General features: G+C 48.4%; 1 protein-coding gene across 2 annotated transcripts in view; it reads right to left on the bottom strand.

The window, feature by feature from the left end:
* LOC147706702 (solute carrier family 22 member 7-like) overlaps window positions 1–27,885 on the bottom strand; it is a 143,845-nt gene that overhangs the window by 82,600 nt on the left and 33,360 nt on the right. The window lies entirely within an intron of this gene.

Below are 27,885 nucleotides of genomic sequence, written 5' to 3'. Positions count from 1 at the left end.
CTCTTCACAACGCCCACACATTCCGCCGGCCACACGCTGTATCCCATCTTCTCCGCAAGCTCCCACAACTCCTTCAGCCACACACCAAACTCCACTAGACCGACCATCGCTGCATTCACTTTACCTTCCGGAAACCCACCACGCACCACCGCATTCAACAGATCCCCCGCCGCTGCTGGAGCAAAATTTCCGAAGACCAGCTAAACAGTGCCCGAAGACCACCCGCCGACCCCACCAACACCGCCGCTAGCAACCTCAGGCGTTGGATCAACGACTGCGCCAACACCCTCGACCCGATCAAGAAACCCTCCAACCGACACACCAACAAGAATGCCAGCTGGTTCTCCGCGGACTAGAGAAGAAATGGTAACGCGAACAGACACCGGAAAACCACACGGACAACAAGAATGCCATGCGCCAACACCATCACCTCATCAGATCCACCAAAAAGATCTCCTTCAAGGACCGCCTTGACAACAATGCACACAAAAGCAAAGAGCTCTTCAACATTTTGAAAAAACTCTCCAACCCCAGCTCTAACACAAACGACATTCCACCATCGCAAGACCTGTGCAACTCCCTGGCCACCTTCTTCTACCGCAAGATCAAAGACATCCACGACAGCTTCGACAACCAGGCCACCATGACAGCTAACGACACCTTAGACCTCACGACCATCACCCACAACGACCCCATGCTTACCTAGACCCACATCAACGACGACAACACCATCAAAATCATAAACACCATCCACTCCGGCTCCCCGCCAGACCCATGCAGACACCACCCCTTCAAAAAAGCTGGCGCCATTGTCGCACTCCATCTCCGCCACGCCATCAACATCTCCTTTAAGACCGCAACCTTCCCGGAGAGCTGGAAGCACGCTGAGATCAACGCCTTGCTGAAGAAACCCAAGGCAGATCTGAGGCACCTTAAGAACTTCTGGCCCATCTGCCTGCCAACAAGCAGCTGACCCGCTACCTCAAGGAGAACAACATCCTGGACCGGGTTCTGCAGCAACCACAGGACCGAAACTGCCCTCATCGCCGCCACCCATGACATCAGGGCCCTGCTGGACAACGGCGAAGCCACGGTCCTCATCCTCCTGGACCTATCAGCCGCCTTCGACGCGGTCTGCCACCGCACCCTGCGCACACACCTCCAGGACGCAGGGTTCTGAGACAAGGCTCTGGAATGGACCACCTCCTTCATCTCTGGCAGAACCCAGAGCGTCCGCCTCCCCCTTCCGTTCCAAAGCCTCCAAGATCATCTGCGGCTTACCCCAAGGATCATCCCTCAGCCCAACATTGTTCAACATCTACATGGCCCTGCTCGCCCACGTCATCAGACTGCACGACCTCAACATCATCTATGCCGACGACACACAGCTGATCTTCTCCCTCACCAAGGGCCCCCACACCGCCAAAACTAACCTCCACAAAGAAATGAAAGCCGGCGCCGAATGGATGAATAACAGCCGTCTAAAACTGAACTTGTGCATAAAGCTAGAACGACAATGGAGACAGAACTATGATACAGGAGCTAAGGCCCTCTATCGGCAAAGCCTTAAAGAGTTTCGCAAACTCAAACGCCAATCCATGAGCATATACTTTTCCGAAACAATTGCCAAAGCAAAAAACTCGACCAAGGCCCTATTCAATATAGTGAAAGAATTTACTCACCCCAACGCACTCTCCACTCCAGTGCCCATGTCACAGACACTATGTGAAAACCTATCTAACTTCTTCGAAGAAAAAATTGCCAACATAGCGGCAGCGACCCTTCAGAAAGATTCCGATACCACCAAAGATCCAACCCCCAACAGCACTCATGCATTTACCGCATTCCAACCACTCAGCAAAGAACTTGCTCTAAAGCTGTTTCAGGAATGTAAATCTGGTTCACCTCTGGACCCAGCCCCAGCTCTTATCATGAACGAAATTTCCCCCATCATCATTAACCCCCTACTAGACATCTGGAACTCCTCAATTCTCACTGGGGTTGTTCCCTCTGCCTGGAAACACGCCATGTTAATTCCGCTTCAAAAAAAAACCGGCGTTGATCCTTCCTGTTTAAATAACTACCAACCAATTTCACTTCTACCCAAGCCCGCAAAAGTTCGGGAAAAAGCCGTCCAAAAACAACTGTCCCACTACCTGGAATCCAACTCCTTATTCCACAACACCCAATCAGGCTTTAGACCAGACTATAGTACTGAGTCGGCGCTACTCGAGGTATCCGAATCGATCCGCGAATGCACGGACAAGGGAGAGGAGGCCATGCTGGTCCTCCTCGACCTATCCGCTGCGTTTGATACCATCTCACACGACAAACTTCTGACTCGCCTGCAAGAAGTTGGTATCGGCGGTCCCCCCCTCGCATGGATAAAATCTTTTCTTACAAACAGAATACAGCAAGTGATGCTGGGACCTTTTCTATCCTCCAAAAAACAGCTGATCTGGGGCGTCCCACAGGGCTCTGCCCTCAGCCCGCTCCTTTTTAATGTGTACCTCAAACCTCTGGCTAAAGTTGTTGAATCCTGTGGCGTCAAAGTAACCATCTACGCTGACGACACCCAACTGGTGTTCTCCTTCAAAGACCACACTGAAAAATCTTTTAACAACTTTCGCCTCTGTATGCTCAACATCGCCGCCTGGATGTCCGCTAACAACCTAAAACTCAATACAGACAAGACCGAGGTCCTGTTCTTTAATCAAAAATCGCCTATACCCTCCAATCTCTGGTGGCCGTCTGAACTCAACCCCCCCCCAGAAGCAGTTCAAACCGCCCGCAACCTTGGCTTTCAATTCAACACCTCCCTCTCCTGCAAAACTCAAATCAATAAAGTCACCTCAGCCTGTTTCGGGAAACTTCGAATGATAAAAAAAATCATCCCATACCTACCACTTGAGTCCCGTAAAACGGTAGTTCATGCCCTCATTACTGCTCATATGGACTATGCCAACAGCCTATACGTAGGCGCCCCTACTTACCTCATCTACCAACTTCAAAAAGTCCAGAATGCTGCGGCAAGGCTAGTCTGCAATATCCCCTACCGTCATTCCATCTCACCCCACCTAATCAAACTACACTGGCTCCCAATAAAACTCCGTATTCAATTCAAGGCCTTAACACTGGCCTTCAGAGCGCTCAATGACCGAGGCCCAACCTATCTACGTCGCAGAATGAGGTTTTCACAAGCACCAAGAAACCTGAGATCCAATCATCTTCGCCTCATGATCTGCCCCCACTTTCACCTTACACGTACAGGAGGAAGGGCCCTGGCAGTAGCCACTTCCAAACTGTGGAATCAGCTACCCACAGAGTTAAGATTCCTGACGTCCGAACCCCAATTCCGAAAAAAAACTAAAGACCTGGTTATTCTCACAGATCTAAAGATCCCACTTCACTCCTTCTCGACCCTCTTGAGATTATGTCTTCAGCGCCGGGACACCTCCGTCGGAGGTAGCTGTGCGCTCTACAAAATTCTAAATAAATAAATCAAATAAACTTGGGCAAGACGGAGGTCCTCATCCTCTGCTCCACCCCCTCAGCCTGGGACGACTCCTGGTGGCCGACCGCCCTGGGAGAGGCAACAACGTCCACCGACCACGCACGCAATCTGGCGTTCTTCCTCGACTCAACACTCTCCATGACCATGCAAGTCAACGCCACATCATCCTCCTGCTTCAACACCCTCCACATGCTCTGGAAGATCTACAGGTGAATCCCCACCGACACAAGAAAAACTGTCACCCAGGCCCTCATCAGCAGCAGGCTGGACTACGGAAACGCCCTCTACGCAGGAGCCCCAGCCAAACTGCTGAAACAAGTGCAACGCATACAGAACGCCTCTGCCCGCCTGATCCTCGACATCCCTCGACATCACCTTCAAGCTCCTCACCCATGCACACAAGGCACTCCACGACACCAGACCAGCATACCTCAACAGACGACTCACCTTCAACACCCCGAACCGCCAGCTCTGCTCCACCGACCGCGCCCCGCTACCATCCCCCGCATCAAAAGAGCAAACTCCGGCGGCAAATCTTACTCCTACCTCGCCGCCAAGACCTGAAACACCCTCCTCATCCTCCTATTGCAGACCCAAGACCTACTAACCTTCAGGAGGCTACTCAAGACCTGGCTGTTCGAGCAGTAGTAGCACTCCCCTCCCCAGCGCCTTGAGACCCTCACAGGTGATTAGTGCGATCTACAAATTTCCTGATTGATTGATTGCTTACTTTCTAGGGAGATTAGTATACTCTAACTCAAGTCTGTGTAGCTTTGCTTTCTTGTCACCGCATCTGATGTCTGGTCTTGCCGTGTTTATTCCATAACAGACTGATCACTTAGGGTCACATCCACACCCCTGCTGAACGTGACGTGCCAAAGGAATAAACAAGTCCCTAATTGTTATTGCATGCAACGATCGTGCTGCCTACTTTCTACTTACTTTTAAAATTGATAACTCAAAAAGTACTTACCTCACTACGAAGTTCTTGGTGCTAAAAAATACATAAAAATACTTGTTTTTTTTTCTAAATTGGGCTTGAGTTTCTTCTTGAGTGTGTCTCGTTTATTCTCTGTGAGTACAACAAATGCATTGACACTACCTTCTGATAAGCCTAAACAGCTCAACCACACTACCACAAAAGAGAGTGTTTGGGATGATGGATGTAGGTCCTGTAGACCGAAAAGGGTAATCTGAACTTTCTACATAGTGTACCTACCTCATTACCTACTACATAAAATGCCAGCTCCCTATATTGTGGAGCTAAGCATTGCTCTAAATTAAAATACAAATGTGCAAGTACCCATTATCCCGAAGAACCTGATTGATACTGGGAAGTACTGGAACTCTCCCTTTAAAATCACTGCACCCCTGAAGAAGCACAAGATTAAAGAAAGGGGGCCAGGGTAATAGGGCGAAGGCATGTAGGAGGCTGGCTCTCTATCTAGGGCCAGATGTAGGTAGGCATTTACCGGTCGGTAACGGCCGAATTCGGCCGTTACCGACCGGTAAATGCAATTTGAGATGTAGGGCCCTGTATTTTACAGAATCGGTAAATTTACCGATCGGTAAATTTACCGATTCTGTAAAATACCGAATCGGTATTTTTTCTGATTCGGTAAAATTGATATGTAGGTGGGACTCTTCTGAGTCCCACAAGCATTACAGAATCGGTATTTTACCATCAAATACTATTTGATGGTAAAATAACGATTCTGGTGTGCATGCACATGTGTGCATGCACACCTGTGCCATATGACAGGCAGACCTGCCCTTAGGGCAGGTATGCCTGCCACATGGCCCCCGAAGCTTTTTTGGGGGTGCTAGAGGGTGTCAAAGTGACACCCCCTGCACCCTTGTCAGAATCGGTATTTACCGATTCGGTAAATACCGAATCGGTAAAGCCTATTGGTTCCTATGGGCTTTGAAGCCCATAGGAATCAATAGGCTTTACCGATTCGGTATTTACCGAATCGGTAAATACCGACTTTTACCGATTCGGTAAAAGGGAACATCTGGATTCCCTACATACCAACCCCTCACATTTACCGAATCTTAATTACCGAATCGGTAAAATTCGGTAATTTTCGGTAATTAAGATTCGGTAAATGTTACTTACCTACATCTGGCCCATAGTGCACTAAATTACTATTAACCCTTTCGATGCTGATGACGAGCTCAGCTCGTCATCACCCACGGGTGTCGTGTGCTGATGACGAGCTGAGCTTGTCATGGAAACAGCAAAATGGTAATTCCCAGCACAGGAGGGGGAAACGCCTAGCAGCCAAGGTGTTAAAGTACACAGTGAATAAAGTCCAGCGAGTTCCACCTCGGTTCAAATAATACTAACATTTGGGGTAGTGTGGGCGAGCAGTTACGCTTATCAGAGGGTAGTGCTAAGCATTTATGTCTCACAGAGGCAATAAATGAGACACACACTCAATAATAAAACTGAGAGCAATTTGCAAAAATAACACTGATTTTTATATAATTTTAAGGCCCAAAAAATTTATTTACAGATAAGTATTTTTTTAGTTATGGATTTTCCAAGTTTGATAAATAACTCACTGTTGTGTGCAACTACGCACAATGAAAGTCTATGGAGAAAACACATACATGTATATAACATTGTGCAGTCATTTCTAGGGGATTCATCTTTGAGGATTAGGGTAGCAGCAGGCCAAGGTCCAATGTCCCACCAGCGGTTCGCCAGGAGCATCCTGGATTCGGCCAAGAGTACAGTGCTGAGGTTGTTTGTAGCTGGTGAGATGCAAAGAAAGGGGGCCACTTCAAAATAGGCTGCACAAGGGGACTTATAGGTAAGTTGTGGGAAACCCAAACAAGGGATTGGGTCGTAAAGGCCTCAGGACCACTGGAGCACAGCTGGTTCATCGGTACCCAAGCTGAGAGGGCTGGGTGCAGAGCAGGTAGGTCACCCAGGCTCTGTACGTCAAGATGATCTTCGCGCTCAGGGGCAGGCAGGTTTCAAGGTCGATTCTGGGACAGCTGAGCCACTCAGAGAGTAGGTCTCAGGGGTCTCAATGGGTGCTTACTTCCAGAGCGGTTGGAGTCTGGATTGGAGTCTTCATCTCGGTGTTGGTTGCAGGTGGTCCTGTACCTCAGGTATTGCTATGGCATGGCTCTGGTAGGTCCTGGTGTCCTTTCACTTGGTTGGAGGAAAGATCTGACACTCCGGATCTGGTGTACCACTTCTCGTTCAGTTGCTGTGTTGCTGTCACTGGGGAACGGCAAGTCGGTAAGTCGGGCTCTGCAGGTTCGGTGCCTGCGGCTGCAGGTGAGTAGTTCCTCTACTCCAAGTGCGTTCTCTGGTGATTGTCGAAGGGCTGGAGGGGCTCCGGGGTTCTTGGAGGCCTCACAGCAGCAGGACAAGTCAGCACACCAAGTCCTTTAAGGAAGCAGGCAGGGTTTCGTGCCAAAATTCTGCAGTAGGTAATCTGTTCTCGGTCAACAGCTCTTTGTCCGTTTTCTTCTTATGACAGTTGAATCTGAAGTTCAAGGTCTAGGGGTGCCTCCTAAATACTATATTAAGGGGCAGGGAGTGACAGGTAGTGTCCAAAAGGCTACCTACCTTTAGGGTGCCTAGTTGCCTTTCAAAGGCGGCATTGTATTTGGAGCTTCCTGCCTTGGAATACTATTCGGGCATCGGGGAGGTTTGAAGCACCTCCACCTTGATCAGGCACTGTTCCCGGCCTCTGAGAGAGCTGGCTCTCAACCCATGAGGTCAGAAACATGTCTGGTGGTGGCAGGCTGGCTAAGACCAGTCAGACACCACACCAGTGTTCAGTAGGGTTTTGAGGGGGCACCTCTAATGTGCCCTCTGTGTGCATTTATTAATAAATCCACCACTCACACCAGTGTGGATTTATTAAGACAAGATGTTTGGTACCAAACATCTTAGGGTACAGTGAAGCTTTCATGGTGCTGGGGAACTCATAATGACAAGTATCCAGCCCATGCACTCTTTACGGTTTCTTTGTGCACTTACAATATACAAGAATGGACTTAGATATTGTAGGTTCATATCTGCTTAGGCAGATATTGCCACACATGTGATATAGAGCATCCTGCCTTAGGGCAGTAAGGCCTGTAGTTGGGGTGATCTTCCTATACCTCATGCTGTGTCTGTGGGATGTGTGCCATGTTTGCCATGTCGACTCTTCAGCAGAAGTTTGCATGATCCTGGTGAGTGGGCCCTAAGGTGGCACAAGTGGTGCTGCAGCCCTAGTGGACCCTCTTCAGTCCCAATGCCCTAGGTACCAGGGGTTCCATTTACTATGGACTTACAAGTGTGGCTGAAGTTGTGCCAATTGTGGAACACTTTTAGTGAAAGAATGCTGGTACTGGGAACCAGGTTAGCAGGGACCCAGTACACCTCGGTCAAAGTTGCATAGAAAACAGGCAAAATGTGAGGTGGTACTGCAACAAGAACCCAGTTTTCCACATGGCAGGAATAGATGTACTGCGTTATTGGTGGGATAGAGAGACTGAGGTATAGGTAGGTATGGGTAGAGGCCACATAGGAGCCAGAAGCAATAGAAATGTACCCAACATAAGTAGGTATAAAAGTGTTGAACTATGTGTTGTAGAAAGGGTGCTAGTGTTAGCTTAGGCTAGAGGTATTATGGTTTAAATAGGTGAGGCAGTAGGGCACAAGCAGATATAGTGCTCTTAGGGTGTACCTATTTGTTAAGATACTAAAGTACAGAAAAAAGATGGAGAATACAAGGAAAACAATGAGGAAGGGGTGAATTGGTTTGACTTTGTTAAAGGAAGAGGGAAACAACGGGGAGACAGAAACTTGAGATACAGGCAATAGTGTAAAAGTGGACTGCAGAGAGGTTTTTTCACCAAGAGATGGAGTCACAAAGACTCATTGGAAACATCTGAGGAGGCAATTCCCAGAAGACTTTTCCCCAGAGCAGATTTTTTTAACTAACTAAGTTATGTTATGTTATGTTAATTATTATTTGTACAGCGCACGTACGCCCATGGGCTTCATGGCGCGATTGGAAAGATCAGATAAATAACATAACAAGGGGAAAGTATTAACAACAATCTATACAGCGAAAGCCTGTGTGAAGAGCAAGGTTTTAAATGCCTATCTGAAGGTAAGGAGATCCTTACTCTGTCTGAGAGTCAGAGGCAAGGAGTTCCATAAGGAGGCTGCCAAGAAGTGGAAACAGCTGCCTCCTTGTCGCTTCTTCTTAAACCGGGGCACCACCAATAGATCTTTATGGGCTGAGCGCAGACTACGCGAGGGGGTGTATCTCCCTGTAGGAGAGTAGGGTCTGCTATCCTATGGTCACCCCAAATTTTTGCTTTTTGCTTCACTGGTTTATGACTTAATGTGGCTGTGGGCCTGCTAATCAGACCCACAGCCTGCTGTTCTCTCTCTAAATTACTGCCAATGCACCCTAGGTGCATTACAAATTGGAACTGGTTCACCTTATTGGCCCCTGTAACAGTGTACCCTAGGTACCCAGGGCATAGGTGTTTCCAAGGCCCACCAGGGGCTGCAGCATGTATTGTGCCACCCCTGGCCTGGCCTCCATATTTGACACAACCCGCTGATCACTCAGCTGGGGTAAGTTGGTGTAATCACCTCTTACTTAGATAAAGTATCCCTTATCTAACCCTAACTGGACACATGTTAACCTGTCAGCCATTCCTATGGAAGGCCCCTGCAATCCTGGGGGCAGAGTGCGTGGTTACATGTGAGATGGTGCTCTAGCATGAGCTGAGCCTGTCTGCAGCTGTCGGGAACCACTCCCTAAGCTGTTCCGGGATACTGCCATACCATATACTCTTAAGTGCATTATAATCCTCGCGGTTATATGCTAACTTTGGTTTGGCATTATCAAAACATGTCGAGTAAGGTGTCATACGACTTGGAATACTATCCCCTCAACAGTTCTGTCAACAGGGATAGCATTCCACCCTTCTAGAGGGACACGACATGTGCGTAGCCTTAACCCCGGTTAAAGTTAACCAGAGCCTCAGCATAACAAAATGGATGCTGCCACCACAGACACAAGTCTGACCTCCTGCTGCTGGGAGTCCTTCCAGCGAGGGAGGCTTGGACAAAGGGTTTCCTGCCTTGGGAGGTGCGAGCACCACCCCAGATAGGATTTTGTGTATTGGGTAGGACAGGGCTGAATAGATTGAGACATGCCCGGGGCACACAAGGTGTCCCCGTGCATAAGCCAGTCCAAACCGGTCCTGGGACTTTCCAGACCCAGGCCTGGCGAGGAGCTGGACAAAGGAAAGGGGGTGTAACCGCCCCCCTTCCTGGTCCCACCTAGAGGAGGGACCTAACAGGTGATCCACCCCTCAGATTGGGAATAAGAGTGGGAGCAGTTCCAGAGCACCTCAGATCATCCTGAATCAACTTGAAACTAAGAAGACGACTGGACTTCGACATTCTGCTGCACAGAAGACTGAAGAGCATCTCCCTTGTGGCCTAGGAGTGGCCACCCTGTGAACACAGGTACCAACCAGCGAATCGACGTCTGCTTTGCTGCCGCCTCCCGCCGGAGCCCGAGCCCAGAGCCTGACAAGATCCAGACTCCCAGACTTCTCACCGCCCGATCCATAGTCCCTGCAAAGAAGGGACCCATGGAGGCACCGAGACACGTGGGACCGGACATCTTGGAAGACACCCGAAGAGCTGACTGCGCAGCATCAGAGGCATCCTCGACGTTGTGCCTTGGGGACTGAGAACCCCCACCACAGAGCAGCCCTTGCACCGAAGATCAGCCCCCCAGTATCTCCACGATCTGCGTGGGGCCCTTTTGCATTGTGCCACTCGACGCACCATCCCGGCCACTAGCCACGTGGTCAGCGGCCATCTTGGCGATGTAACTGAAGAACTACACTGCGGATCTGGTTGCTCCAGACTTGCCCTTGCTCCTGTAAAAAGGAGCACCCGCTCTGACCTTGCTGGTCCGAGTAACAAGCCTTTTTTAACTGCTGCGTGGCTTGCATTAGCCAAGGCCTGTTTGCTTCAATCAAGTTGTAGACACCGCCAACAGCGAGAAGCCTGCGTGGGACAGCTCGTGACCGACTCCTGGACGTCCTCGATCCCCGGTGTTCACATGGCTGCAGAGAGAAGCTACACCTCAATGCCTGTTTGCACCCGACTTCGCCTGGTTCCAATCTGGTTCCACGGTAGTCACTGGCTAGTGACTTTGAACATTGTCCCCTCTGCTTTCAGGTCTTCACATCTTCAGATCCACCCTTGGATCCACCGGAACTCTTCACATCGAGCCGCCTGCAGCATCTTCAGCTCCAAGCACCATCGACCAGCGTGACGAAACCCAACACTACTTCGACCCTATGCACCCGCTTCCTGTGGGCAAGGGGAATCAGCAACGCCGGTGTTCCCACACTGGTACACACCTCTAGGGCCTGTGTCTCAAGTTTCAGCTTTCTAGGTCACTCGGAAGGTTCCAAACTATCTAACTTTCTAACTTTTACGCACCATAGACTTTGTATTGGTGAGTGTGTGCACTTTAAACACTGCACCCGAGTCCCGCGGGCCTTTCCCGACTTAGTCACTGCTAGTCCCGAACAGCTCCAGCGATTCCCAAGGCCCTAGGCCTGTTTTCCTATCGATTGGTATCTCTTATACCACTTTCTTAGTATATGGTTTAGGTGGCCCCTAGGGCTCATCCATATTGTGCAACATTTGTGTATTTTAAACTGTGTTTTGTTTAACGCTTGTGCTTCTGTGCTCATAAAGAGTTCAGGGGATATTTGTAGGTAATAAATATATATATATTTTCAATATATATCTGTGTGGTGTCCTTTCATTTGGTATTCAAGGGGGTTGTGTATGGTAATACAGCTGGCTTCACATGCCTTTCAGAGTTTAGCCTAAGACTGCTTTGTCCACGTTACCACTAGGATAACTGGTCTACAAGGTTGACTTACAACCGATCATCATAAGGGTTGCTTGGCATGGTACAAAGTGATCACTAGAATTAGTGAGCATTATATACCAGGCCAACTTCTCACATTGGTGAGCAGCGGATTGGGATCTGAGCTTGCTGTTGTATGACTGTGATTTTAAAACAATAGCACTTTACCTGAATAGAACGCTAGAAGCCTCACCAACAGCGAGTCTTGCGCTGGGAAGGAGAGCACATACGAGCTTTGGCAGGCGCCATCGGCCACGCCGAGCAGAGGGACACGCCCCCTCGAGGCCACGCCCCCTTTTCGTTAGTATATCTACAGCGCTGAAACACGAGCGCGCCAGAAACCTACAACCCTCCTGAGGCACAGCCGGGAGCGAGACCTTAGCAAAATTGATTTTTTTAAACATTTGTGTATGACTGTGATTTTAAAACAATAGCACTTTACCTGGATAGAACGCTAGAAGCCTCACCAACAGCGAGTCTTGCGCTGGGAAGGAGAGCACATACGAGCTTTGGCAGGCGCCATCGGCCACGCCGAGCAGAGGGACACGCCCCCCTCGAGGCCACGCCCCCTTTTCGTTAGTATATCTACAGCGCTGAAACACGAGCGCGCCAGAAACCTACAACCCTCCTGAGGCACAGCCGGGAGCGAGACCTTAGCAAAATTGATTTTTTTAAACATTTGTGTATGACTGTGATTTTAAAACAATAGCACTTTACCTGGATAGAACGCTAGAAGCCTCACCAACAGCGAGTCTTGCGCTGGGAAGGAGAGCACATACGAGCTTTGGCAGGCGCCATCGGCCACGCCGAGCAGAGGGACACGCCCCCCTCGAGGCCACGCCCCCTTTTCGTTAGTATATCTACAGCGCTGAAACACGAGCGCGCCAGAAACCTACAACCCTCCTGAGGCACAGCCGGGAGCGAGACCTTAGCAAAATTGATTTTTTTAAACATTTGTGTATGACTGTGATTTTAAAACAATAGCACTTTACCTGGATAGAACGCTAGAAGCCTCACCAACAGCGAGTCTTGCGCTGGGAAGGAGAGCACATACGAGCTTTGGCAGGCGCCATCGGCCACGCCGAGCAGAGGGACACGCCCCCCTCGAGGCCACGCCCCCTTTTCGTTAGTATATCTACAGCGCTGAAACACGAGCGCGCCAGAAACCTACAACCCTCCTGAGGCACAGCCGGGAGCGAGACCTTAGCAAAATTGATTTTTTTAAACATTTGTGTATGACTGTGATTTTAAAACAATAGCACTTTACCTGGATAGAACGCTAGAAGCCTCACCAACAGCGAGTCTTGCGCTGGGAAGGAGAGCACATACGAGCTTTGGCAGGCGCCATCGGCCACGCCGAGCAGAGGGACACGCCCCCCTCGAGGCCACGCCCCCTTTTCGTTAGTATATCTACAGCGCTGAAACACGAGCGCGCCAGAAACCTACAACCCTCCTGAGGCACAGCCGGGAGCGAGACCTTAGCAAAATTGATTTTTTTAAACATTTGTGTATGACTGTGATTTTAAAACAATAGCACTTTACCTGGATAGAACGCTAGAAGCCTCACCAACAGCGAGTCTTGCGCTGGGAAGGAGAGCACATACAAGCTTTGGCAGGCGCCATCGGCCACGCCGAGCAGAGGGACACGCCCCCCTCGAGGCCACGCCCCCTTTTCGTTAGTATATCTACAGCGCTGAAACACGAGCGCGCCAGAAACCTACAACCCTCCTGAGGCACAGCCGGGAGCGAGACCTTAGCAAAATTGATTTTTTTAAACATTTGTGTATGACTGTGATTTTAAAACAATAGCACTTTACCTGGATAGAACGCTAGAAGCCTCACCAACAGCGAGTCTTGCGCTGGGAAGGAGAGCACATACGAGCTTTGGCAGGCGCCATCGGCCACGCCGAGCAGAGGGACACGCCCCCCTCGAGGCCACGCCCCCTTTTCGTTAGTATATCTACAGCGCTGAAACACGAGCGCGCCAGAAACCTACAACCCTCCTGAGGCACAGCCGGGAGCGAGACCTTAGCAAAATTGATTTTTTTAAACATTTGTGTATGACTGTGATTTTAAAACAATAGCACTTTACCTGGATAGAACGCTAGAAGCCTCACCAACAGCGAGTCTTGCGCTGGGAAGGAGAGCACATACGAGCTTTGGCAGGCGCCATCGGCCACGCCGAGCAGAGGGACACGCCCCCCTCGAGGCCACGCCCCCTTTTCGTTAGTATATCTACAGCGCTGAAACACGAGCGCGCCAGAAACCTACAACCCTCCTGAGGCACAGCCGGGAGCGAGACCTTAGCAAAATTGATTTTTTTAAACATTTGTGTATGACTGTGATTTTAAAACAATAGCACTTTACCTGGATAGAACGCTAGAAGCCTCACCAACAGCGAGTCTTGCGCTGGGAAGGAGAGCACATACGAGCTTTGGCAGGCGCCATCGGCCACGCCGAGCAGAGGGACACGCCCCCCTCGAGGCCACACCCCCTTTCCGCCCTACAACAATGTGTATGGACAGGAAGCGCAGCGGACGAGCGCAGCGGGCGCGACGAAGGCGCGCCGAAGGCGCGCATAAGGCAAGCTCGTCTGCGCTCGTCCGCGCCGAGTCCGGGCCCAGGGCCACATCCCCTGGACAAATAAACCGCCACACAGGGCCACGGAAATACTCACGTGAGGAACTAAAACGTTGGAGACCTATCACCTTATGCCCCAAGATAGAACTACATACAGAGGGTAAGAAATGTCCGTCATGTCCACTCACTTTTGATTTTCTACCCGCCAAAAATATGGCTAACACTGGGGTACCAAAGCACAGAAAATATAATTTGAAAATCGGTTTAATCAACACAAGGTCACTGGTCAAGCACAATATACAAACGTCCGAACTAATAAACAGACAGAAAATAGATATATTATTCGTCACGGAAACATGGGCAGACGAGGCATCGGATGCCGACCTAGCCTTAGCTATTCCAGACGGTTCCTCTCTCTCCAGAGTCGACAGAAAAATTAAACGAGGAGGAGGGGTAGCGATTATAGCTAAGGATTCATTGAAGATAAAAACTTCAGACAAAGGTTATACCGCAGACTGTGAAACATTGTCATTCCAAATAAAGATCACGGATAATTACACTTTTAATGGAATACTAATATATAGACCACCCAGTGCGAAAACTCCCTTAATTGACTTACTAAGCCCCTTTCTTGAATCAAGTGTGACATGTCCTGACTATACCATCCTAGGCGATTTTAATTTACACTTAGAGAAAAAATCAGATCCTAAGATAGCAGCATTTATCGATGCTATGGCTAACTTTGACCTAGAAAACAAAGTCAACGTTGAAACACACAATGCTGGACATACACTAGATGGGATTTTCTCGTCGTGTCAGAACCTACACAATGTAGAGACTCTCCCTATCCCATGGACAGATCATAAAATAGTAATTTTTACGCTAGAAGTTAAAATGGAGACGGGAAGACCAGTGGATACTATTAGGCAGGTAACATATCAGGACTGGTCAAAAATTGACAATCAGGCGTTCAAGGAGAAACTCCGAACATCCTACCCTACATTGGACGATAACTGTAATACAGCCTGTAAACAATTTAATGAGTGGATAGACAAGGCAGTCAATTTGGCTGTCCCTCAAAAAAAGGTAACTGTGAAAAGAAAAACCCCATCACAACCCTGGTTCTCAGATGCGCTAAGAACACAAAAACAAATCTGCAGAAGAGCAGAGAAAAAATGGAGAGCTAAATACGACACCCACCTCAGACAAGAATATAACGTCACCTTAAATGATTATAAAAAATTAATAATTGAAGAAAAAGGTAGATACTTCACTAATAAAATTAATGAGTCAAAAAACTGCAGCAAAACTCTTTTTGACACTGTCAAAAAACTTTCAAAGTTTGAAAACAATAATCAGGAAGCACTGTCATCGGATTTTTGCAATATACTTGGAGACTTCTTTGTTAGCAAGGTCTCATCAGTATACAACTCTTTTAAAAATCAGAACAGTGAAAATCTGGAAAAAGATATATCTCACTCAGTTAAATTAGGAACTCAACATGACCGAATCCCAGCCTTTAGTTTCACACCCCCTACAGCTGATCAGATACAGAAAGAAATCCTCACCTGTAACTCAGGTAGTCCAACAGACCCCTGCCCACCCCGAATAAGGCAGGCGTGCTCCATAGAACTAAGCCTGGTGTTGGAAAAACTATTCTTCAAAATTATCATGACCAACACCTTCCCTGACGAATGGAAAATGATATCCATTAGGCCACTGCTAAAAAAACCTAATCTGGACGGCGAAAATCCCAACAGCTATAGACCAATAGCCAGGATCGCTTTTGCCGCTAAAATTCTGAAAAAATTACTAAACAAACAACTATCACAACATCTGATGGACGGAGACTGGCTGGACCATTCACAATTTGGTTTTAGGGCGGAGCATGGCACGGAGACGGCCTTGATCACAGCAGTGGAGGAACTCAGGACAATAATGGATAACGGATCGAAGGCCGCACTGATATTACTTGACCTATCGGCGGCCTTCGATACGGTTAGCCATGAAATCCTCATAACACGGCTAAAAACAGCAAACATTCATGAGTCAACCTGTGCTCTTATAGCCTCATATTTGGAAAATAGAACATTCTCAGTTGAATCTGGAGAAGCAAAGTCTAATCTGTTCAGCTTGCCATGCGGAGTTCCGCAGGGATCATCGATGAGCCCCACGCTTTTTAATTTATATGTAGCCCCACTAGCGCAGATAATAAGGAACGAGGGATTCACCCCTATATCCTACGCCGACGACACCCAAATTGTGGTGTCGATAAACAAAGAGGTACAAGACACAGCAGCAAAATTCCAATGCTGCATGACAAAAATCAGCCAATGGATGCAAACGAATTGTCTAAAATTAAACGGCGATAAGAGTGAAGTACTGATACTAGGTGGCGACACAAACATATGGTCACATTTATGGTGGCCCACAGATATGGGAAGATGCCCAGATTCGTCGGAAAAGGTAAAAAACCTAGGAATAATGCTAGATACCAACCTCTCTTTTGACGCACAAGCAAGCAAACTAGCTTCATCACTCTGGTACATCCTGAAAATGATAAGAAAAATATTACCTTACATACCACATGACTCTCGGAAAACGGTGGTGACGGCATTGGCCTTATCCAGATTGGATTATGGAAATGGTCTATATGTTGGAGCAAGGAAGAAAATTCTACTTAAATTACAACGCCTGCAGAATGCAGCAGCAAGGCTGATACTGGAAATCCCAAAGTATGAAAGAGTAAGCCACAAACTTAAGAGCTTACACTGGCTCCCAATTGCAAGTAGGATAGATTTCAAGTCACTATGCTTGGCATACAAGGCAATAAATGGAACGGGATCAAAATTTCTAAAAACACACCTACAACTGTATGAGCCAAATAGACTTCTGAGATCTGGACAAAGGAAACTCATAAAAGTACCCAGATACAGAAGAACAAACTGGGGAGGCAGAAGCTTCATAGTGCAGACAGCAAAGTTGTGGAACCAATTACCGCTGGAATTAAAAAAACAGCCCATCCCTGAAAACCTTTAGAAAGGGAGTCAAGACATGGCTTTTTGCTAAACAGCCCTAACTACATACTTAGGAGTCAGTGGGAATCTCAGCGCCAAGACGCCTTTTGGCATTCGCGCGCTATACAAATTTAAAAATCAAATCAAATCAAATCAAATCATTACAATCTTTGAGATTATCATTAGAAAGATCATACAGGTACCTTTTAGGTACATATAAAACAAGACTAGTATACATACGTTCTACTGAACTTAGTTGTTGTAGAGGATAGGGAGTAGCACACCCTGACTACAACTACTATATAGGTTTAGTAGGTAAACACCAGTGTAGGTAGATTGCAACACACCCACCACACTAGAGCAATGTCTGGAGCAGAGGGGTCCAGTGGACTTACTCCTGTTGAGAGTGACCCTCCAAGGGCACCATCCAAATTTGCTATCTTTTCCTTTAAGGAATTAAGGCAGCTTTGTGCCTTAAGGGGTCTGAAGACAGGGTCTTCCCCTACTACAGACCACCTTAGAGAGCTCTTAGACCAGTCTGAGACTCTAAAGACCTCTAAAGCAGACCCCACAGGGAATGCTGAAGGAGGCTCTCCTTCTGAGGATGACAATGCTGATGCCCCTGTCCCTATAATCCTGGTAGATGAGGAAGCCCCCATCACTGGAGCTCCTCAGGTAGATCCAGAGGAGGAGGAGGAAGAAGAGACAGAAGGGGGAGCAGTGATTCTGATGATGGTAGAAATAGTCAGGTGCTAGTCAGTAGGATTAACCAGGCTAACTTAAGTATATTTGGGATTGAAGCAAGGATGAACTTGCCCAGGCACCCAAGTGGACTTAACCAGGGGCATAGGAGGAGGAGGAATCGCTCAGGTGAATACAATACCTCCCAGGCCTTTAGAGGCTCTCATGGTCACTCCAGAAGGGAGATGACTAGCCCTCAGAGAAGGGAACATGAGGCCAAAATGAGAGAGGCTGAATTGAGGATCCAGAGACAAGAATTAGAGGTTGCCCTGGCCCAAGAGAAACTTGCTAGAGTAAGACAGCCTAGAGAGAGTGGGGTAATAGAGCCCACTGGTGGCAGCAATATCCACAAAGATAAAGACAGGTCCTTTGATAACAGAAACCTGAGTAAGATTGTGCCCCCCTACAAAGCTGGGGATGATATCCACAAATGGATTACTGCACATGAGAGAGCCTGCAAAGTACAGCAGATCCCTCAGGAGCAGTGGGCAGCAATCTTGTGGCTCTCCTTTGAAGGAAGAGGCCGAGACAGACTCCTCACAGTTAGTGATGGGGTTTCTAGAAACTACCTGGTCCTGAAGAGTGCTCTGATTGATGGGTTAGGCTTAACCACTGAACAGTACAGGTTAATGTTCAGAGATACCCAGAAGACACAGACTCAGGACTGGTCTGAATTTGTTGAGTGTGCCACTAAGGCTCTGGAGGGATGGTTGCTGGGAAGCAAGGTTACAGACTATGAAGGATTGTATAATTTGCTGATGAGAGAACAAATTTTAAATAATTGTCAGAACCAGCAGTTGCATCAACATTTGGTTGACTCAGATTTGACCTCTCCCCAAGAATTGGGAAAGAGGGCAGATAAATGGGTTAGAACCAGAGTTAAGCAAAAGAACCAGAACCAGGGTGGTGACCAGAAGAAAACAGACCAGAAGGGTGGGGAGCAGAAAGCTAAAGACCAGAAGTCTTCACCAGGGCCCCAATCTAATGCAGAGGGTGGGTCCCAAACTTCTAAGAAGAAGAAGAAAGAAGGTCAAAGAAAACCCTGGTGTAGTACTTGTAAAAACACCTCTCACTGGACAAGTGAGTGTAAAAAGGGTGGAGCCCCCAGCACTGCAGCCCCTAAGGCACCTGCACCCACTAGTACAGCTAGCAGTGCTGGTCCACAAACCAAGGGGGTAGTGGGTATCACCTTGGGAACTGAAGGAGATTCTGACCTAGTCAGAACCCTTACACAGGCTGTTCTTATTTGTGAAGGGGACATAGATTTGACCCCTGACCTAAGTCCCAGTAATCTGGGCAAATACAGACAGACACCTTTGATTAATAACAAAGTGGCTCAAGCTCACAGGGACACATGTGCCAGTGTCACTATGGTGACACCTAACTTTGTGGACCCTGGACAATACATGCCAGGTGATAATTACCTGGTGACCAATGCCAGCAATGTCACCACTACCCATAGTGTGGCAGTTGTTAACTTTTCCTGGGGAGGGGTAACTGACCTAAAAAGAGTTGTGGTTAGTGCTGATCTCCCAGTTGAATGTTTGTTGGGCAATGACCTGGAGAGCTCTCTATGGTCAGAAGTTGAGTACAGGACTCATGCAGAGATGTTAGGGATATCATCACATGTCCTTGCTGTGACCAGGTCAAGGCCAAAAAGTGCCTCTCTGAACCTCAGGTCTTGGATCCTGGAACAATGGACCAAGCACCTTCCAAGAAGAAGAACAGGAGGGTTAAGGCTGTGCCTTCCCAACTGCCTACAAGTGAGGATCAAGCTTCACAGGAAGCTGGTCTTCAGACCCCTGAAGGAACTGTCTCTGAAGAACTTGAATCTGACCAGGTTGAGTTTCTGGGGACAGGGGGACCTTCTAGGGCAGACTTGGGGCAGGCTCAGTTAACCTGTCCTTCTCTTGAACCCCTCAGACAGCAGGCTGCTCCTGAGGCTGCTGGGAATGCTCAAGGTGCCCATAAAGTTTATTGGGATGAAGGACTCCTTTATACAGAGGGTAGAGACCCCAAGCCTGGTGCAACCAGGAGGTTGGTTATACCTCTGCAATTTAGGGGTTTCCTTCTCACCTTGGCCCATGATATTCCTTTAGCAGGACACTTAGGCCAGAATAAGACCTGGGACAGGCTTGTCCCTCACTTTCACTGGCCTCACATGTCTGAAGACACCAAGGAGTTTTGTCGCTCCTGTGAAACCTGCCAAGCCAGTGGCAAGCAGGTAGCACCACAAAGGCCCCCCTGATATCACTACCTGTGGTGGGGGTTCCCTTTGAAAGAGTGGGGATTGATATTGTATGTCCAATGGATCCCCCTACAGCATCTGGGCACAGATTCATGCTGGTGGTGGTGGACCATGCCGCCAGGTACCCAGAGGCAATTCCCCTTAGGACCACAACAGCTTCTGTTGTGGCCAGGGCCTTACTTGGAGTTTTCTCCAGAGTGGGGTTTCCTAAGGAGGTAATATCTGACAGAGGTGCCAACTTCATGTCAGGATATTTGACAGCTATGTGGAAGGAATGCGGTGTCAACTACAAGTTCACCACTCCTTACCATCCACAGTGTAATGGGCTTGTTGAAAGATTTAACAAGACCCTAAAGGGTATGATCAAAGGATTACCTGAAAAGGTCAGGCGCAGATGGGACATCCTTCTACCCTGCCTTTTGTTTGCTTACAGAGAGGTCCCTCAAAAGGGGGTTGGCTTCAGCCCCTTTGAATTGTTGTTTGGGCACCCTGTAAGTGGACCCCTATGTCTAGTGAAGGAAGGATGGGAGTTACCTCTCAAAAAGCCTAAACAGGACATAGTGGACTATGTACTTGGTCTCAGCTCCAGGATGGCTGAGTACATGGAAAAGGCATCCAAAAACCTTGAGGCTAGCCAAGAATTACAGAAAGCTTGGCATGACCAAAAGGCTGTCTTGGTTGAGTTTCAGCCAGGACAGAAGGTATGGGTGTTGGAGCCAGTGGCCCCAGCAGCACTCCAAGACAAATGGTCTGGACCCCATACAATTCTGGAGAAGAAGGGAGAGGTTACCTACTTGGTGGACCTAGGAACTCCCAGGAGCCCCAACAGGGTGCTCCATGTCAACAGACTAAAAGCATATGTCAACAGGGAAGACATGGGCTTGCTCGTGGCTATAGACGAGGGACAGGAGGAAGAGAGTGACCCTCTCCCAGACCTGCTCACTCAGAACCCTGAGAATGGCTCAGTTGATGGTGTGGCCTTAGATGGCAGCCTCACTGAACATCAGCAAAATGACTGTAGACAAGTTCTGCAGGCATACAGGCATATGTTCTCATTGACACCCAGTCAGACTAACTGGTGTACCCATGTGGTGGACACTGGTGACAGTCTTCCTGTAAAGAGCAAGATTTACAGGCAACCTGATCATGTCAGGGGCTGTATAAAGACTGAGGTGCAAAAGATGCTGGAATTAGGTGTCATTGAGCCTTCAGAGAGCCCCTGGGCTAGCCCAGTGGTTCTGGTCCCCAAACCTCACACCAAAGATGGCAAGAGAGAGATGAGGTTCTGTGTGGATTACAGAGGGCTCAATGCTGTCACCAGGACAGATGCACACCCTATTCCAAGGGCAGATGAGCTCATTGACAAGTTGGCTTCTGCCAAATATTTGAGCACATCTGACTTGACAGCTGGCTACTGGCAAATCAGGTTAGCTGAGGAGTCTAAAGCCAAGACAGCATTTTCTACCCCTAGTGGGCATTATCAATTTGTGGTGATGACCTTTAGTTTGAAAAATGCACCTGCCACCTTCCAAAGGTTGGTGAATCAAGTCCTTACTGGGTTGGATGACTTTTTGCGCAGCATATCTGGATGATATTGCTGTCTTTAGCTCCACCTGGGAGGATCACCTGGTCCACCTGAAGGAAGTGCTTGAGGCTCTGCAGAAGGCAGGCCTCACTATCAAGGCAACGAAGTGCCAGATAGGGAAGAGCAAGGTTGTATACCTGGGCCACCTTGTAGGTGGAGGCCAAGTTCAACCACTGGAGAGTAAGATCCAGACCATCAAGGACTGGTCCCCTCCAACTACCCAGACTCAGGTCAGAGCTTTCTTGGGCCTGACTGGGTACTACAGGAAGTTTGTTAAGAACTATGGGTCCATTGTGACTCCTCTTAATGATCTGACATCCAAGAAGATGCCCAAAAACGTTCAGTGGACAGTAAACTGTCAAAAGGCATTTGATGACCTGAAGAAGGCCATGTGCTCTGCACCTATCCTGAAGAGTCCTGACTACTCAAGAGAGTTCATTGTCCAACCAGATGCTTCTGAGTTGGGAGTGGGAGCAGTGCTCTCACAGCTTAATGTAGATGGCCAGGACCAGCCCATTGCTTTTATTAGCAGAAGGCTGACCCCCAGTGAAAAACGTTGGTCAGCTATTGAGAGGGAGGCCTTTGCTGTGGTGTGGGCCCTGAAGAAGTTGAGACCATACTTGTTTGGCACTCACTTCAAGATTCAGACCAACCATAAGCCCCTCTTATGGCTTAATCAGATGAAGGGTGAAAACCCCAAACTACTCAGGTGGTCCATTTTCCTACAGGGGATGGACTTTACAGTGGAGCACCGCCCAGGGACTGACCATGGCAACGCAGATGGTCTCTCCAGGTACTTCCACTTAGAACATGAAGACACAACTGGTCAAGGTTAGTCTAATGTCCCTGCGTTTGGGGGGGGGGGGTTGTGTAGGAGAGTAGGGTCTGCTATCCTCTGGTCACCCCAAATTTTTGCTTTTTGCTTCACTGGTTTATGACTTAATGTGGCTGTGGGCCTGCTAATCAGACCCACAGCCTGCTGTTCTCTCTCTAAATTACTGCCAATGCACCCTAGGTGCATTACAAATTGGAACTGGTTCACCTCATTGGCCCCTGTAACAGTGTACCCTAGGTACCCAGGGCATAGGTGTTTCCAAGGCCCACCAGGGGCTGCAGCATGTTTTGTGCCACCCCTGGCCTGGCCTCCATATTTGACACAGCCCGCTGATCACTCAGCTGGGGTAAGTTGGTGTAATCACCTCTTACTTAGATATAGTATCCCTATATCTAACCCTAACTGGACACATGCTAACCTGTAAGCCATTCCTATGGAAGGCCCCTGCAATCCTGGGGGCAGAGTGCGTGGTTACATGTGAGATGGTGCTCTAGCATGAGCTGAGCCTGTCTGCAGCTGTCGGGAACCACTCCCTAAGCTGTTCCGGGATACTGCCATACCATATACTCTTAAGTGCATTATAATCCTCGCGGTTATATGCTAACTTTGGTTTGGCTTTATCAAAACATGTCGAGTAAGGTGTCATACGACTTGGAATACTATCCCCTCGACAGTTCTGTCGACGGGGATAGCATTCCACCCTTCTAGAGGGACACGACATGTGCGTAGCCTTAACCCTAGTTAAAGTTAACCAGAGCCTCAGCATCACAAAATGGATGCTGCCACCACAGACACAAGTCTGACCTCCTGCTGCTGGGAGTCCTTCCAGTGAGGGAGGCTTGGACAAAGGGTTTCCTGCCTTAGGAGGTGCGAGCACCACCCCAGACAGGATTTTGTGTATTGGGTAGGACAGGGCTGAATAGATTGAGACATGCCCGGGGCACACAAGGTGTCCCCGTGCATAAGCCAGTCCAAACCGGTCCTGGGACTTTCCAGACCCAGGCCTGGCGAGGAGCTGGACCAAGGAAAGGGGGTGTAACCGCCCCCCTTCCTGGGCCCACCCAGAGGAGGGACCTAGCAGGTGATCCACCCCTCAGATTGGAAATAAGAGTGGGAGCAGTGCCAGAGCACCTCAGATCATCCTGAATCAACTTGAAACTAAGAAGACGACTGGACTTCGACATTCTGCTGCACAGAAGACTGAAGAGCATCTCCCTTGTGGCCTAGGAGTGGCCACCCTGTGAACACAGGTACCAACCAGCGAATCGACGTCTGCTTTGCCACCACCTCCCGCCGGAGCCCAAGCCCAGAGCCTGACAAGATCCAGACTCCCAGACTTCTCGCCGCCCGATCCACAGTCCCTGCAAAGAAGGGACCCGTGGAGGCACCGAGACACCTGGGACCGGACGTCTTGGAAGACACCCGAAGAGCTGACTGCGCAGCATCAGAGGCATCCTCGACGTTTTGCCTTGGGGACTGAGAGCCCCCACTGCCGAGCAGCCCTTGCACCAAAGATCAGCCCCCCAGTATCTCCACGATCTGCGTGGGGCCCTTTTGCATTGTGCCACTTGACGCGTCATTCCGGCCACTAGCCATGTGGTCAGCGGCCATCTTGGCGATGTAACCGAAGAACTACACTGCGGGTCTGGTTGCTCCAGACTTGCCCTAGCTCCTGTAAAAAGGAGCACCGGCTCTGACCTTGCTGGTCCGAGTAACACGCCTTTTTTGACTCCTGCGTGGCTTGCATTAGCCAAGGCCTGTTTGCTTTAATCAAGTTGCTGACACCGCCAACAGCGAGAAGCCTGCGTGGGACAGCTCTTGACCGACTCCTGGACGTCCTCGACCCCCGGTGTCCACGTGGTTGAAGAGAGAAGCTACACCTCACTGCCTGTTTGCACCCAACATCGCCTGGTTCCAATCTGGTTCCACAGTAGTCACTGGCTAGTGACTTTGAACATTGTCCCCTCTGCTTTCAGGTCTTCACATCTTCAGATCCACCCTTGGATCCACCGGAACTCTTCACATCGAGCCGCCTGCAGCATCCTCAGCTCCAAGCACCATCGACCAGCGTGACGAAACCCAACACTACTTCGACCCTATGCACCCGCTTCCTGTGGGCGAGGTAAATCAGCAACGCCGGTGTTCCCACACTGGTACACACCTCTAGGGCCTGTGTCTCAAGTTTCAGCTTTCTAGGTCACTAGGGAGGTTCCGAACTATCTAACTTTCTAACCTTTACGCACCATAGACTTTGCATTGGTGAGTACGTGCACTTTAAACACTGCACCCGAGTCCCGCGGGCCTTTCCCGACTTAGTCACTGCTAGTCCCGAACAGCTCCAGTTATTCCCAAGGCCCTAGGCCTGTTTCCCTATCGACTGGTATCTCTTATACTACTTTCTTAGTATATGGTTTAGGTGGCCCCTAGGGCTCATCCATATTGTGCAATTTTTGTGTATTTTAAACTGTGTTTTGTTTAACGCTTGTGCTTCTGTGCTCATAAAGAGTTCAGGGGATATTTGTAGTTAATAAATATATATATATATATTTTCAATATATATCTATCTGTGTGGTGTCTTTCATTTGGTATTCAAGGGGGTTGTGTATGGTAATACAGCTGGCTTCACATGCCTTTCAGAGTTTAGCCTAAGACTGCTTTGTCCACGTTACCACTAGGATAACTGGTCTACAAGGTTTACTTACAACCGATCATCATAAGGGTTGCTTGGCATGGTACAAAGTGATCACTAGAATTAGTGAGCATTATATACCAGGCCAACTTCTCACACTACCTATCAGCTGTCTTATAAACAGGGGGCCCTTGCCTTGTAAGGCCTTGAAAATAATGCAACCGGCTTTAAATACGGCTCTCTGGGCCACAGGTAGCCAGTATAGTCTCTCTAGTCCTAGTTTGATGGATTCCCACTTGGGTAACTTGCAAATCAGCCTGGCTGCTTGATTTTGAAGATATTGCAGTCTTTTAAGTTGACCTGCAAGCAGGCCCAAGTATAGACTGTTGGAGAAATCAATGCGGGACAGAACTAAGGCGATAACTGCTTGGATCAGGGCAGAATGGGTAAGAAGGTGAGCAATTTTCTTGATTTTTCTCAGTTGGAAGAACCCTGAGGAGACTACTGTTCCAATCTGTGTTTTCAGAGAGAGATCCTCGCTGATGGTCACTCCCAAGCTTTTTACTGAGTGAGATTTTTTAGGAGGAAGGCCCATATCCAGGGGCCAGAAATGGGGGCCCCAGCTGATCTCACTCTTCCCGGGCAAGATCAACTCGGTCTTGCCCGGGTTCAGCTTGAGATGGTTCAAAGTCATCCACCTCTGAATATGGGTCATAGTAGCCTGGAAGTCACCAGCAGCATCGGAGGAGTTCAGGGTGAAAACGAGCTGTAAGTCATCAGCATAATTATATGCAGTGACTTTATAATCTCTCAAGGAAAACAATAGGGGCCGCATATACAAATTAAATAATAATGGGGACAAAGAGGAGCCTTGAGGGACTCCACAGAAAGAATTAATTTTGAGGGCTGTAAAAGACCCTAGCCGGACAGACTGGGTGCGCTCCGATATAAAAGATTGCAGCCAGCCCAAAGCAGAATCTCTAGGGCCGGCTTGTTTGACACGGTTGACCAGAATGGAATAGTCAACCGTGTCGAACGCTGCAGACAAGTCGAGAAGCACCAAAGCCTGATGGAGATTTTTGTCGGCATTGGACCTCAGGGTGTTCTGGACGGCAAGCATCACTGCCTCGGTGGAGTGACAAGGCCGAAAGCCTGCCTGATTAGGTTGCAGGTACTCAGTGTTTTCAATAAATTTCGAGAGGCAGTTGGTAACATGAGCCTCCAAAATTTTTGAGAGGTAGGGCAGGAGAGAAATAGGCCGATAATTTGTGAGGTCGAGAGGGTCTATACCGGGCTTTTTTGTGAGTGGAATTAGTAAAGCCTGTTTAAAGCTGCGAGGGACTGTGCCAGAAATAAGGGATTTGTTAAGCAGTGGTATCATGCCATGAGGGATGGCACGTCCAATTTCCCTCATAATGTGAGGTGGGCATATATCCTCAGGGGATACTGATTTTACTCGTGTCAACAAGTCTGAGAAAGTTTTTAGGTCAATAAGGGGGAAGGAGTTTAATGTAGAGGGGTTGTAAAAGCAGTAGTCCAAGATGGCACAGACAGGGGATTGAGATATATTTTGTTTAATGGCGACTATTTTTTCACTGAAGAAGTTATTCAACTACCGGGGGGGAAGTTCTGTCATCGTTGCACAGCTCGTTCACAATGCTAATATCTCCTTCGACCTGTTTGTAGAGTTTAAAATTTTTGTCGAGAAATATTCAGCCTTGTGGTGGAGAAGAATTTTTTGATAAACTTTCTTAGCCGAGCAATAAGCTACCCTGTCTTGTGGGTGATAGTTGGATCTCCATGCTCTCTCTTTCTGTCGTACTTCCAATTTTAATTTCTTTAGATCGGGTGTAAACCACTTCTGGGCATCAATGCTTCTCGAATTGCCAAAGCTGATAGAGGGAGCATAATCATCAGCGGCTTTGTTCAGCCATTGTTTAAGCCTAGAATCTGCAACCTCCATGTCAGTGCTCTGCGAAGGGAGAGATGTGCTCAGTGAGTTTAGGAATGCAGGCATATCTGCTGTTTTCCATTTCCGAATGGTCCTGCTTGCTTGTAGCCTGAATTGAGTGACTTTCTCCCTATGAAATTAGAAGACTATACTAAAATGGTCTGACCAGCTACAAGGGTTTATACTAATAGAGTGGATAGGTAAGTTCAAGGTCCAGATTTGGTCGAGACTGTGACCCTTCTGATGGGTCGATGTATTAATGTGTTGGGTCAGGTTAATATCATTTAATAGGTCTCTCAGCTCGGCTGCTTGAGGATCCAGTGTTACATTGTCAAACCAATAGTTTAGGTCTCCAATCAGGAGTAATTTAGAATGGTTTGTAGCAAGAAGGGCAAGCTGCTCTGCTAAAATGGAAGGGAATGTGGCCATCGTTTGTGGTGGGCGATAAAGTAAGACCACTACTAGTGCTCCATTAACGCTATCTAACTTAACAACAATGTTTTCTGAGTTCTGCAGAAGTAAGGATGGTAGTTGCCTAAATTGGTGTGTTTTGTGGATGATAATGGCCACTCCTCCCCCAATTTTCCCTGATGGACGGATTACTGACAAGATGTAATAGTCAGCTGGTAGTGCGGACAAAATGTCCGGTAGGGAATCTGGAGTAAGCCATGTTTCTGTCAACAGCAACATGTCCGGTTTTGTATCAGTTAACAGTAAAAATATGTCGATCTGGTTTTTAGTCATAGATCGGGTGTTTAGATAGATACAACTGAAGTTGCATGTTGTGCCGGAAATGGTGGTGTGCACTAAGTACTTGGGTAAGGGATCAGCAATAAGAGTGCTGA

Source organism: Lissotriton vulgaris, chromosome 6 (assembly GCF_964263255.1).
Source record: "Lissotriton vulgaris chromosome 6, aLisVul1.2, whole genome shotgun sequence".
Classification (NCBI taxonomy): Eukaryota; Metazoa; Chordata; class Amphibia; order Caudata; family Salamandridae; genus Lissotriton; species Lissotriton vulgaris.
Note: the sequence above shows the minus strand (reverse complement) of the source record. Positions and strands in the feature narration are given on the sequence as shown.